Raw genomic sequence first — 15,491 nt, forward strand, 5'->3', positions numbered from 1 at the left:
CTAGCTTCCAGGACTTGAGATAATACATTTCTATCAGCTCATCTAGTCTGTAGTACTATATTATGGCAGTCCTAATAAACTGATAGCCAATTATTAGCATTCCACTTGTGTACCAAGGACCTTACATTAAATGATATTTAATCTTACCAAATAACTCTATAAGCTTTTTATTCTCCACATGAGGAACTGAGAATTGCCCATTAAATAGCTTGTTCAAATCACCATCTGGTGAGCATTCTGGCTGGGGTGCCACCTTGGACCTGCCTGACTTCAGAGTTTGTGTGCAGCTATAGGTGACAAGAAAAACAGTATTTTAGGCTATACATTCACATTCTTAGGGCTTGGGTTATGCCCATAAGACTATAAATGTGTATTATCTGTATGTGTATATATAAATGAGTGTGTAAGAACATTGGCACAGGAACAAGTTTGCCAGTGGTCTTCCTGAATCCTTTGGGGTTATAATTCATAATCCATGGAGATCAACAGATCCATTAGATCTACAACACTGAGGACAATGTGGGAGGACTTATTGGAAGAAGTGCAGTGAAGATGATTGTTATTCCATTGGATCTGCTTCTCCAAAGGCTTTTGGGCCACTTGTAAAATCCTAGACAGGGACCTTAGGAGCAAAGAGAGGAATCAGAATTGCTTCCCAGTAATCACTGACTCCTTGTATTGCATTAGCAGGTAGATCATAGCCAAGTCTGCTGGGATTGAACCATAAGACACCCCCTTAAGTGGCCTGAACTTCGCGCTATATCATCACTTGCTATTGTCACAGAAATAATCATGCAGATTCGGCAGCAGAGGCGCGTCTCTGGTAGAACAGAGTTCATGCATGACATATGATGTATCTGTTCAAAGGGACAGATACATCTTTCTTACTGCCGCCACGCAGCAGCTCTCATCCGCCGGCCCTCCCGTGCAAATCACCTCAAATAAATGTGAGTACTGTGGTGCTCACAGTAATTCCTTCATTTTTAAACACATAATGGAAATGTATAACTAGTCCTCATAAAAATTTATATCTCAATCCTTCCCTTTAATTTATAACAGGCCCTCTAGGCGGTTATTATTCAAACATTAATAAAATGCCTATGGATCACCACAAGCGAGCGTCTCTAAGTTCCCTTCTCTTCATATTTGTACGTATATAAAACTAGACTAGCATTAACGCCACTTCTGGTTCTAACAACAATTATGCCTTAATAAGAGAGGGCCTTGTGATGTATTATCTTAATCATGTTAGGAATCCAGGCTCCTATCGTGAAACCAAAGTTGAATTTTTCATGCCCTTTGCAACAATTGTTACTCTTACTGCCCTATATGTTTGGATTCTGCAGTTTATGCAAATACTCCCTTTCTATAAATTTTAGATTTATCTCCATTTGTCATTGTATGTATTCTAATATAAGGTGATTGTTATTTTTCCCCTAAAATATGATTAAAACCCATTTCAATTATTTATACCAGGCAGGGAAATAAAATAAAAGTAGATAGGATTTTCCTCTACGGCAGGGTTAATTATATGACTTTTAAAATGTTAATAAATTTAACACAGGTCCAAACCTCTCCTGAATTTTTAAAAATAGTTGTCTTGAAAAAGGACTTCATTGAACTAAAAAAAGAGAAGTAATGAGCATGCAGCTCTTATTTTCATTACACAGTTGAAATGTTTGATTCAGAATGTTTGGGAGGAGAGCCTTTTTTCACTCTCGTGATAATGCGGTTCAGTTTCTGTGTTTGCCCAGAAGCCTTACAACCTTGTAGCATGTGTTTTCCTGAATTAAAGAATAAATAAATAAATAGCTGACCTGTGTTTCTCCTCTAAACTTGAGTGATGCATTTCAAACTGTGCTTGATGCTTTCCAGCAAAGTGGTTTTGCACAAGGCCGAGTCAGCCCCCTAGAACAACACGGCTGTGGCTGGAAGTCTTGCTCTAACATCTTATTTTTATAACAGATCTTTTCCTGATATTAGCAGTGGGTCTTCATCAATGCTCAACAACCACTGGGTTGGAGAGATAACCTTTCATACCGTGAGAAATCCAAAGCGTCTGTGTGATATGTGTTCATAAGAGAAGTTTATTTTGTAATAAGTTACATCTCTTCTCATCCATCTCTCTCCGCAGCCATTTAAGAGTACCAGGGGGGAAAAATAGATGAGAGGTTTCCAGTGAACCAGGAAAAATCTTTAATAAGGCCCGTGAGTTCAATATATTAGCCAATTTCCCACAGATTTTATCATGACTTTTGATTTTTCACCTGTGATCCCCTTTCAATAGATTTACAGCAACCAAGCTAAAAAAATCATAGGTTGATTCTGGTTAAATGTTAGTCGTTATTGCTAATGAGATCCTGTACCTTTAAAAAGCTAACTCTGCTTTAGTTCCTTTATATCCTGCTACACTAATGGTCTTTCCACTAATTGGTTCTGTGTAAATGAAACAAGCTGAAAAACACTGTGGCACCAATAAATATTAATAAGTTATTGTTTGTTTTCTTTACCTTGCTTATGAATTCATACAAAGACAGTGCTAAGACATTAACTCCAGTCTATTAATTGCCACCTGATAATTGCCACCTGATACTTTTCTCCTGGATAATTAGGTACCCATTAGTTCTAATCAAGTAGTTACTTAATTATTGCAGTAATTAGTCTAATGGACTAGCAAATTGAAGCTTTATCACTTTTGGATAGTTAATGTTCCTGACAGAGTACTTCACAAGTGTCAGGGTTCCGGATTCAGCAACCTGTCATCCAAGAACCCCCTCCTCCACTCCCACCCTCATCCCATTATCACTGCATCCACTTTCCCTTGGCATTGTTGTGGAGCCTTCCATGAGGCAACCTAAACCCACATCCTCCCCCCTTCCCCCCGCCCCGGCAGGGGCCCTTCCTGGTGAAGCCCTATGGCAATGTGCTGCTACATCTTCCCAGGGCAAATGCATGTTGATTGGTCTAGAGTTTGGGCCACTGTGAACCAGCAGCCCATACTCAGAGACCATTCCAGGGAGATGCAGACAGTCTGCAGATCAAGTATACAGATGAAAGGAAGACTTGTTTAGGAACACTAGGGATCTAATTAATAATGATATGTCATATCTTCCCCCATTGAACCAAGAGATGATGCATAACAACCAGAGCAATGCAAAAGCTTAACAATCTGTTTATACAGGGACTGAATAAGCCATGAGTCCAAATAAAATTCACATTTTGATGGACTGTAAGAGGCCCTGAAAAATGATAAAATTGCTTTTCAGGACAATCTTGTGTCCTCTGTTACAGAATTTTCACAGACATTGAATTTACTGATTGCCTTCTTCCCCATAAAGTGCAGTCTTACGTTGCTCAGACTTCTAGAAAATTCCTTCACAGAGTATGCCTCTTCATTTCTGATCATGGCTTATCTTCTCCAATGTCCTCTCCAAGAAAGTCACTAGGTTCTATTCAGGGTCCTCTTTCTTCATTGGCCAACATTTCCCCCTTTTATTGTTTACATTACTATCTCTGCAAATGTCTATATTTTGGTGGGCTCCTAGAGCTGTGTCCTGGGATTGTCTTCTCCATAGGTGATCACATCTCTCAATAACCTACAGATCCGATCCTATCATTTTCTTCCTTAAAATCTTTCAAAGGTTTTCATTACACTGAGAATATACTCTGGACTCCTGACCCAGGAGGGCCTACTCCCCCTCCAGTTCTCTGTGTATTTCATGCTTCCTCTCTTGGGTCGTGTCAGACACTTGGATTTTTATAGTCTTGGATCATACCCAAGTCGTTTCTGCCTCAGGGCCTTTTCACTGTTTTCCCTATATTTGGAAAGCTTTTCTCAGCTCTTCTCATGCCTGGTCCTTGGTTACTTTGGCCTCAACTCTGGAGTCACCTCAAAGAAGTCTTCCTGAAATATTCTATCTAGAAACACCTCCCCAAGTAAATCTCTATTTCAAAGCTCTGATTATTTCCTTTATAGCACTTTATAGCACACCAAATGCTATCTTCCCCACTCACATTTAACAACATAAAAACAGAGACCTTGCCTGTCTCGTTTGTTACTGTTATGCTCAGACACTTGAGCAGATTTGGTACAGAGAAGGCACCAAATACTTCATTCTAAATTCATCAGTAAATTAAAGATGAGAACTACTCTTCAAGCCTAAGACATGTAGATCAAATATATTTCCCTGGAATTTCTCCCTGCTGAGAATGACCTTGTGGTCTTGTTAAATTCTGGTGACAGATGAAACTTTTGAATATCATTAATTGGTACCCAATCACATCCTCTGTATTTCACTGTCTAAAGTACTGTAGAATGTATACCAGTTGATTAAAAGAGAGGGTGCCATAGTTAGAAGTGTGGACTCAGATGGCCCTGCTTTCACACCACAGCTTTCCAAGTCATGTGGCCTCAGGCTTCGCTTTCTTAATTTTTAAGGAGGAAATAATAACACCTAAAAGGAGAGAGCCTTATGTGAGCATTCTTTGAGATAATGAATACAGATATGGTTAAGCGTGTGACAGCAAACACTCCCTGAAGATAGTTATCATCACTTTGAAAATATGGCCCTGTGTTGCAGAGGCTCCCACCATTTTAGCAAGCTCCTCTTTCATGACCTAAAATATCACATACAAAGGTGATTTCAGTGGATTGGGGGCTCACCAGAATTGCTTCTCTTCATCTGCCTTTGGACTTGTTTTGCTCATAAATGCACTAGAGATTTGTTTCTGTAGGTTACTCACTGCGAGGTCTCCACTGGCATCTGATATCCCTTTGTGTGAAAAATTGCATCAAAAGGCAAAAGTCACAGAAATGTAAAGGAAGCAGATTATGTTAGCTATTTCCTCTTCCTTTTGCTCTGCCCCACTGCCTAATTGAAAGCCTAATGAACATAGTGCTAGGAAGACAGACATGATCCAACTGCAGGCTTCCTAAGAAGTGATGAGGCCTGGGAATGTCAACCCCAGAGGATGTCGTGAGGCATTATCCCATGAAAGGTGCTGCTAACCATGTCACCATACTAAAACTGGACTTTATCTCATACATTGATTTGATTCGGATTCTTTTCAGTCCTCAAGTCAGTATCTGAATTGATCACTGAGCCTTTGACAAGTGTCATCTGCCATATATATTGCAATTCATGACATTTAAGGGTCTATTGACCTAGAAATTCTGCTCCCATGTGGGAAACAAGATACCAATTCATTTAAAAATGTGGTGCAATTGACAAATGCTCATATTAACTCAACTATATACCAAGAGGCAAAAGATTAAGTGTTCTGAAATCTATTTAATGACTCTATTTAGATTTTACCACATCTTTATTCTTTCACTCAGCAAGAATATGTTTATTTAATGCCAAGTGAATATCAGAAAATACAACTATGTTCCCTTACTGCTGTGGAAGTGTTTCAATTTTAGAAATCATAAGAATTTTAAGAAGGGAGTATTGGATGTTAGATGCTTTTTTTAAAAAGCAGATAAATATTTAATACATTTTGTAATTATTTTAATGAAAAAACATATTTTTAATACCAGTATTTGTCAAGATATGTTAAGAATTGCATAATGTACAGGCACCTGGGTGGCTTAGTCAGTTAAGTGTCTGATTCTTGATTTTGACTCATTTCATGATCTCAGAGTCCTAAGATGGAGCCCTGTGTTTGGCTCTGTGCTCAGTGTGGAGTCTGCTGAGTATTCTTTCTCTCCGTCTCCCACTGCCCCTCCCCACCCTCACGATCTCTCTTTCTCTCTCTAAAATAAGTAAATAAATCTTTTTAAAAAAGAATTGCATAAAGTAACAATAATATGTAGACCCGGTTTTCTGGAGGAAATCTGTAAATCTAATCATGAAACATAAATGATGCTACAGAATCAACCTCAAAATATATGGTTGAACCCATACTTGGCCTAATCTCAGTTTTATAATCTGTGAAATGGGAACATGAATATCTATCTGCCATGCTTACTTCACAAAGATGCTATGAGGGTCAACTAAGTAAACGTAGAGAAAAAATTATTCGGAAAATTAAAAATTTGCTTCAGAGGAAAGCAAGAGATCATGAAGAAGATAGCCTATATTTTATTTTTTTCAAAAGAGAAATCGTCCAATCTCATTTGTCTTTGATTCTGAAAAACTCAACATGCTATCTTTCCTGCATATTTTTAGATGTGAGAGGTTAGGACACCCAAGGCCATAGCTTCTTCAAACCCAGCTCTTAGTGCATGGCCCCTTGGCTGACACAGGAAGGCTGACTCCAGGACTACAGATCTGGCCCAGCAAAAGAATGGAATTTCAGTGAAGAGAGTGCCTGGACAAACTGATGGTTTGTTTTGTTTTGTTTTGTTTGTTTTTTATCTTTGCTTCTAGTTTGATGGAGCTCCATCAGTGCTTCCCCACCATGACCATTCCTGAATGATGATAACAAAAAGATTACCGTTAGTTGAATTGCTGCCATGTGGCAGACACATACTATGCATCTTCAAAGTAGACAACACAGTTGAGTGGTTAGAGTTCAAGGAATGTCGAATGGTTTCTCCAGGATCGCAAGGTGGTGATTTGCAGGGCTAGAATTCAGTCTACCCGAACAGTGAACTCTTCTGTTAGTTTCTGCCCAGAACCTAAAGAACCTAGTACACTGCTGAATTTTCTAGACCTTTTTCTTTGAGGGAGAAAAAAAATCAAGACTTCTACATTTTTCACCTCCCACATAGTTCCTAGCTAGCTGAATGCTTACCATGTAGTGAACAAATATCTAAAACATATTGGCTGCCCTTAAGTGATTGACTACTTCTAGCCACACCTACTTAGTGTCATGTAATTTGAGAACAATCTCATTTGTGATATGAAGTATCTCTGCTTACACTCTATGTTCACTCAAACGTCAGCCTGCTCAGTTGAGACAGCCCACACCACCAAATTAAAAGCCTGTATGAAAGTGCTAGTTTCTCACAATGTCCATTTGAACTCTAACTGTCATCACTTCACCAATAGGTGCATGAGAAGTTGATTGTTCACTGGCTTCCAGCCTTGTGCTAAATTGTTTTAATGGCATCATTTTTTAATGACTGTGGGGTATTCCTTTTTTCCCCTAAGCATGAGCACCACTTGTGTATGATGAGTATAGGCTTTGGAATATGGAAATGATGGTAGTTACTCATCCATTGATGTCTCTGGCAGGTACCACTTGCTGGGTTCATCCTGTAATGTTCACCATCTTTTGCCCTCATCCTTATAACTGAAGGCATATGCTAGTCTTTGAGGTGCATGTATTGACTGTGGATGGTGAATAACAGAAATTGGAAGAAGACTGTAGCACTGGTCTCATTATTATGCTCCAATCAAGTGAATTTAAATAGACACAAAATAGGCTGTCATGAAATAGTAAACTATCTCTCTTTTTGAGCCACTGTAGTATAGTCAAGGACTTTGTTAACTGAAGTATTAATTGACATGCAATGTTATAATAATTTCAGTTGTACAACATAGTGTTTTCACAAATCTATGTGTTATCCAATGTTTACCATTATGTTAAGGGTATGCTATACTAAGCGTGGTTAGCATTGATCACCATACAGTTATTACAATATTATTGACTGTATTCCCTATGTTGTGCTTTTCATCTCTGTGACATCAGTAAATCATAACTGAAAGTTTGTACCTCCTAATTCCCATCACCGATTTTGCCCATCCCTTCACCTACCTCCCCTCTGGCAACCACCATATGTCCTCTGTATTTACAAGTATGCTTCTATTTTTATTTGACTGTTCATTTGTTTTGTTTTGTTTTTTTAGATGCCACATGTAGGTGAAATCATGCAGTATTTACCTTTTCCTGTCCGACTTATTTCACTTAACCCAATACCTTCTGAGTCCACCCATGTTGTCACAAAGGGCATGGTTTTTGGACTGTGGTTCCACCGTATACTATTGGATGAGATATTCATTCTCCATGTGGCTTAGTTACCTCATCTTCAAAATGTCTTTTTCATGGGTTCTGAGGCTTACAAAAGATAAATGGGCAGAGAAAAGTATCTTGTTAATCATAATGCAGTCTGCAAATGTTAGATATTTGTCCCTGTGAGAGTCAGCTTTTTAGTTATCAGAAGAATCTTTCTATCATTTGACTTCCTACTCTATCTACCAGCTAGCATACTGGAGGCTGGCTCAGCTGGGTCAGGAGACCATCTGCATTTCTTCCCTGCATTTGGTAATTCAAAGTGGGTCACTCATATAAGGCTTTATTGGGAGTATTCATACACAGAAATTGTCAAGTGCTACAAATCAAGACTTCTCTGCATCCCACCAAGGGCTTGTTGAAAAACATTTACCAGCATGCTTCTGATCCCTTCCCTAATTTCTAATCCCTCCCACCTTCTATATCCATGGAAGCCACAAATTCCCAGGATGTTGGATTTGTAAACCCTAGAGGGGGGAGACCTTTTTGTTGTGAAGTTTTGTTCACTGTCTAGCACAGAGCCTGACACATACTAACTGTTCAATAAAAATGTATTGAATGAGGGGCTCCTGGGTGACTCAGTAGGTGAAGCATCTGACTTGATTTCTGCTCAGGTAATGATCTCAGAGTCATGAGCTTGAATTGAACCCATGTTGGGCTCCATACTGAGTGTGGAGCCTGCTTAAGATTCTCTTTCTATCTCTCTCTCTCTGTGTCCCTCCCGTGCTCTTGCTCTTCTTTCTCAAAATAAATGAATAAATAAAATTTTCTTTAAAAAGAGTCAAAAGCATCATTTTTAAAATGTATTGAATGAATGGGTGAATTGATGAATGAATCGCTTGAAGGACACAGGGCAAAGATATATTGGGGTGTGAATATTGACTCTAACTCATAAAACCTTTATCCTTCCAATTAACCTCCCTAAATTAGGTTTCTACATCTGTAGAATGGGTAAGTTGATGTGTACGTCACATAAGATCGATGTGAAGATTTACTAAGGTGGCATGAACAGCACATGTTGGGCAATGAATAAATGTGAGATGTTTTCCTCTTTCCCAAAGCTGATGGGAAATTCTATTCCATCTCCTATTCATCCTCCTGTTTTACTACACCCCACCACCTCCCACTGTGTTTATATACATATTTATGTTTACACACAAACATATGTTTAACAACTAGCTGCGTGACTATCATTTCACACCAGGATGCCGAGCTCAGCCAACACATTCAGATGCTAACACCTGTGACAGAGGCAGAAAGAATGAGTTCCATAAACCAACGTTTAACTTTTGAAATTGGAGTGGGTAATTCAGAAGGGTAATTCATGAATTCCCTAGTTGTTTCTTCTTCCCTTTCAAGCTCAAACCTGGTGGGGATCCTGTATTAATTTTTGCTTTACCTGTTAGAGTAGCTGTAAGGTTCAAGTGGGACAATGTATATGAAACACTCTGCATACACCGATTATTGCCACTCTGAGAACAGGAAAGTTCTAGGAATGAATCCTAGAACCACAGAGCTGGCAGGCAGCTGAAATTATAATTTAGTCCAACCCCATTCATTCTTAGATGAGCAACTTTAGGCAAAAATAAAGTGACTCTTCTTAGGTTACTCAGTTTAATTCGTGGCAAAAATTAATCTAGCATCTACTGACTCCAAACCCAGCACCTTTCGTTGTGCTAGTGCACACCCACATCCTTGAGCTGACGATAATTAAAATGGCAACCACTGGGAGCAACGTGCAATCTGAGGCACACACATGATGATTAAAAGAACAAGAAGAGGAGGCTAGCATATATTGAGAAAAGATTCATATATTCTGAGTCAAATTAGTTCATTTCTGTCACATGATTTCAAATGCATTGTTTTATCACCAGGAAAATACAATTGCAATTAGTTAGTGGAAAGGAAAACAAATGCTTCTTAGAGAGCTTTATAAAATGGCCAAGAAAAAAAAAAGTCTTTAATGGCCTAAAAGAGGAAGGGAAATAAGTAATAACTGGGGCCTGCATTACTTTGGATGCAACGAATGGTGCTGGAGAAAAGGGAACAAAGCAGGACTCACAAGGCAACAGAGCAAACAGAAGCCCTGCACGTGTTGAACACAACAGTCTCTAGCCATGTTCAAGCACCATCTTCTCCCATCCTGAAATTCTCCAGCTCAGATGTAATCAATTTGAGCTTGTAATGATCCAGCCGCTTAAGATCTTCATAATAGTCTAGCCCACTGCTGTTCAACTGCCTGTAACTTCTGGAAAGGAAGATGTCCTAGGAAAGCACACAGTGGGAGGGAGTATGTGCAAGAGACTCTCAGAGATAGGAGAAAAGATGCAGGCAGAAGCATTTAGACCTCCTCAATGTTTCAGATAACAGGTGACTTTGTCAGCTTCTCCCAGGGGTGACACTCGAAAGATTTAGGAACTAGTAAGGTACAGCCTCCAAATAATCTGAACTGATGCTGGCTAAGATTTAGAGCAGAGTTCTGCTCTGTCCCCAGGGGTGGCACCAGGGCTGCCAGGGTGGGTGGAAGTGGGTAGAGAATCCCAGGGTTCAAAGCAGCAACTATTTGCCAGTTGTGGGGGCCAAGGGTAGTGCTGGAAGGAGGGAAGTTTTGGAACCACCAGGAGCAATTCTCATGCCTACCCACTGAGTTATTTGTGTGCCCTTCATACTTTTCTCCTTCTTCCTTTGCCCTACCTGTCCATTTTTCATGGTTGCTATAAAGACATCCTGACAGGGCAGAGTCCAAAGCTCTAGGAGAAGAATTCTCAGAGAGCAGAGGGTGAGGCCATGCACATGAGCAAGTCCTGTCTGAGGTTGATTCCCATTATTTCTGAGGTGACACCATCAGGCCATGGCTGTCCAGGGACGAGGCAGCTCAGATAGGAACTGTGGAGAGCTGAAAAGCACATTCCTCCCAGAGACCCTAGCTTCACCTCAGCCCCATGCTCACAGACATGCAGGTTCAGGTTGCCTTCAAGTCAGAAACTGAAGAGTTACTAGTTTTGAACCCTATGCAGGCCAATGCTGGAAGGATGCATTTGCAACTTCATGCTTGCCAAAAACCTGCATGGGAGTACAAAGTCTGACGTCCTCCCAGGACGAGCTGAGATTGGATTTTCTCCAGGTGGATTATTCTTTCTCTCTATGCAAGGACCAACAATCCATGTGGACTTCCAAGTTCATGGGTAATCTGGCCTCCCTGGGGAGGACCCCTCCACTCTCAATGGTAAAGGCAAATTGATGGCCTTGACCGTAGGAGCCGGGCTTGCACTGCCCTGGCCCCTTCTCTAGACCCCAATTTAAGAAGCAGCTGCCTTTGAGAAAGGCCCCTTGTCCATTCTTCCCTGCTTGCGGTAGCTAGATGCTTCTCAGCTGCCTACGTGGCGGAGCTTGTTGTACCCAACATCTTGCAGATATAAAATGGAAAATGGGCTTCTACTCAGAACAGCAGCAGCTGTTTAACACCATCAGAAAACGAAATCATCATACTTTAAAACCATATCTAGCAGTTTAAAAGAGCTGCAAAGACAAAATGAAGTGGACACAAGAGTATGGTTTTGCAATTGGCATTGCCTTTACCAAACCCTCTACTTCATGGAAGCACAACTTCAAAACATGAAAGTTCTGAAGTCTTGGGTTTTTTGTTGTTGTTGTTGCTGTTGTTTGTTTTTTGGTGTTTTTTTTTTTCGTTTGTTTTTGTTTTTGGGTGTTTTTTTGATTGTTTGTTTGTTTGTTTTTTGAGTGGACGAGGATTGTCTCTCCATGTGTTCTTAAAAAGAAAGCATTGAAAAAAAAAAAAAAAAAAAAAGAAAGCATTGATTTATCCCATTCCTCCTTTTTAGGAGCCAGCATCCCTGACTTAAATCCTAGGGATGATACACTTTTACCTTGACCCCATAGCCACAAAGGTGGCTGAGCCATTCCTTTGTTTGACAGCCGTTCTCTACTCTGTCGAAACTGGTGCCAGGCAAGATGCTCAGTTTTATTTCCTCATGAGTTATACAGCTTTAACCTGAGATATCTCCTATTATTAATATGCTAAGGTCATTTTTCCTCTTTTGAGTCAGCAACTGGTAATTTCAGAAAATCTACCAGACAAATAACTAGTACTAAAGATTGTTATTCCACATAGCAAATTGTTTTAGAGGTCTTCCTGTGACTTGTTTTGGTTTTTGTGATGTTTTTGTTTTGCTTTGTTTTAGATCTAAGACATACCTGGAAGGTACACTTGTAAAGGATCCTCCCCAAATTCCAATAATTAGAGAATCACCTGTTTCCCAAAGATGTCTATTCTGATGCTGAAAAAATGTCGGTGGGTGTATTATAAAATGTTTAAATATTGTAATTAGGCTCTTTTTTTCTTTATATATCAAATGAAATAATTGCATTTTGCTGGATTTTTTTTTACCTCCTACTGTTTTGTTTTTAAATTGTTTTGTTCTTTCTTTTTCTTTTTTCTTCACTCTGTGTTTTGTTTTGTTTTGTTTTTCAGAACTAGGTAATGAGTTCCCCTGTATAAGTTGTCTGGTTTTTTATTCCAAGATACCTTATCATAGATTGTTTGGCCTATCAATCATAGTTAAGGTGAGGACCAGCTTATTTGCCAATTTTTATTTTGGTTAATTAAAAGTAAGTGTATCAAGATCAAAATCTGGAAATGCTAGAAAGCTGGGAAGGGTGCATAGGAAGAAGAACATGCTGGAAATGCTGGAGGTGGGGAAGACTGGTGTGATTTAGGACCCCTAGAAATGAGAGGGTTCTACAAGGATATTCAGGAAGCAGGCTGAGCATGTTGCTGTTCTAGAAGCCTGTCTCTCAAGGGAATAGTAAGAACTGAGTATGTAATGGAAATTGGAAATGATCCTCTCTTCTTTGCATGATTCTGCCAAGACAGGGAAGAGCACATGAGAATAAAGCTTAGGAAACCAAGCCAGAAGGCCAAGGCTGACCCACATGAAGTCAGTAAGACCAGCAGTGGGCCTGGGACCCCAGTGGTTTCAGGAAGGCTGTCTGCAAGAAGGGCCCTGGATGTCCTCTGAAGGCATTTGGGACAAGCCCATCAGCTGAGGAGGTCAGCGCCTGCCTTGACCCACACCAGCGGGTAGCCAGTCAATCATCCTGTCCAATATAAAGCCTCATTTTCTTTAAAAGAACGTTTGTGTGCTTTGTTCCAGGCAAGGAACTCAAGTGACCCCAGACTAACTGCAAGCCGTCCCCTGACCCAAATCAAAGGAGCCCTCCAACACCTGCCATTCATCAGGTTCCTTTCAGCAGAGTAGCATGAAAGAGAAATAATTTTACTCGCGCCTAAAATGTAGTTCTTTGGGAAAGCAGATGTTGAACAGCAGCCCAGCAACCTGGTACAACAGTTTAGGACAGGAAGTCGAGAAAAAAAATAGATTCAACAGGAATTGCAGAGGGAATTGAGAAAGGCAGAGCATAATTACCTGCATTGGAATAGAGCCTAAGCACTGACGCTAACATCATTACTCTTACATTAAGAGGAGAGGATTTTACCCTAAATACAATCAGAGCTTTGCCCTTAGATACCAGCAATCCTATGGAGGGCAGTGGAGGCAGGGAGCCTTTCGAGAAGGTGAGAAGATAGAAAGAGGAAATTAGACAGACAGACATAAGGGCACCTTTCTATATCAATACTCTTGGCCTCACTGTCTGCTTCTCTAATCCACTTACTTTTTGGCAGGCACCCGTATCACATTAAAAATGCATCCTGTGATTCTAATATATTATCTCTGCATTTGTGCTAGATGGCAAGGTGGTGCTGATGGATACTCAAAGTACAGGCTTACGTATTTCTTAGAGTGGCAATCACTTTTCAGCAACGATTCGGTATATAATCGTGATAATATTTCAGCTCATATAGTATTGATGACTGCTTTTAATTGGGAGAGATCTGTACTGGGTTGTGAATGAGGGTGGGTCAAGCATCTGGGTCCAGTTCCCAACTGGTGGTGCTGGGCAGGTCACTTAAACACTCTATTACTTCATCTGTAAAATGGGCAATGATAGAACTAAACTTGGTGCGTGCATTCAGCAGTGCAACAATTGTAAAGCAGCATGTGATAACTGTTAGCTCATACTATCATTATTCATTGCACTCCAAAATAAAAATCAAATTCAATGTAAATGACAAAGCCTATTTCAACTTCTCAAATGCCCCTAAAGCCAACAGGCATGGGATGAGAGCTCTCTAAAACCACGTCCCCAATAAGACCATAAAACTTCCCAAACCAAGACGAGTTACATTGTCCATATCAACTGACAGCTGGGTCCATTTTTTAGATTTGCTATGTCATGCATGCAGGGCTGGTTAAAAGGCTTTTTAAATAAGAGCCCAGTGAAACCACAGAGGAGAAAAAGACAGAAAGGGGAAAAAAAAAATTCCTCCCAGGCAAGTGACAGAATTCAGAACCCAAGCATGCAGTGATGCCCTAAACCCAAAGTCTTTACAAGCTAAGTGGTCGATGTAGCTGCCTAAGATCATCCCCCAATATGGCCCTGAGAGAACTAATAAAGGACCTGGCGCTAAGGGGAGAGAGAGGAAAGCGCTCGGCTGAAAGATTGACTGATCTTGCTACAGATCAGATGGATGGTTCTAAATGACCTGTAAAGACATTCCCGGAGCCCTGGGCCACAGCATTAAGAGCCCAGACACCACTCGCACTTCTGAAGTAGTTATTAGTGACTGAAGTCACAGTTGTCAACTGTGACTTCAGTTTCAAGTAATGGTTTAACAGCATCAACTCGAGGAAAGGTTATATCTCGGTGTGTCTGCCGTACTGCTGACACTCAAAGGAAATAATTGGTAGATTTAGAGCAGAGAGAGACGCCAGTGGGTAGAACAGGAGGGGCGGTCAAAACTTCGGGTAGAACTTGAGTGTGATTGCATGAATCAGAACCGGGATCTTTGCTGAGCTGCTGTGCATGCAAGCAGGGACTTCATCCACCTGCTTGAGGATGCCTCCTGCTGTCTCCAATCCCTTCTTCTGGACAGCAGCCGAAGAGGTCTCGTGTTCCTCCCTCCCTTGGTCAACCCACCAAGCTACGAGAACTTTCCACGTGCCTACGCTAGCTAGTTGGAATGCATTGAGATTTTAGAAGGACAGAATCAAACAATGAGAGAAGTGTGCTTTCCCAGTACCTTTGGGGTGTGCAAGGTCTGTGAACAGGGCACTTAGACCTTTCTGTTCTTCCTGCTGCTTGGCAGCTCGACATAAACCATCAATAACATGCATGGCTCCCACCCCACCACCTGACTGTCATCATGTTCAATCACCAGGATTTGATTTCTGGGAGGTGTTGAAGGTTCATGTTGGCAGGAGGGAGACTGGTGATGCATTGCAGGCAAGGGGAGAAAAATCTATTTGTGTGAGTGTGGGTGTGCACTTGGGTGCAAGTGTGCACATGCGAGCATGCATGTGTGCATGTTTATCCCCAGGTGCAGACTTTGCCTTCAAGAAAGTCATACAGGTAAGTGATAAGTTCGTTGTCAAATTTACCCAGATTTTGAT

This window comes from Vulpes vulpes, chromosome 14 (assembly GCF_048418805.1).
Source record: "Vulpes vulpes isolate BD-2025 chromosome 14, VulVul3, whole genome shotgun sequence".
In the NCBI taxonomy this organism is placed as follows: Eukaryota; Metazoa; Chordata; class Mammalia; order Carnivora; family Canidae; genus Vulpes; species Vulpes vulpes.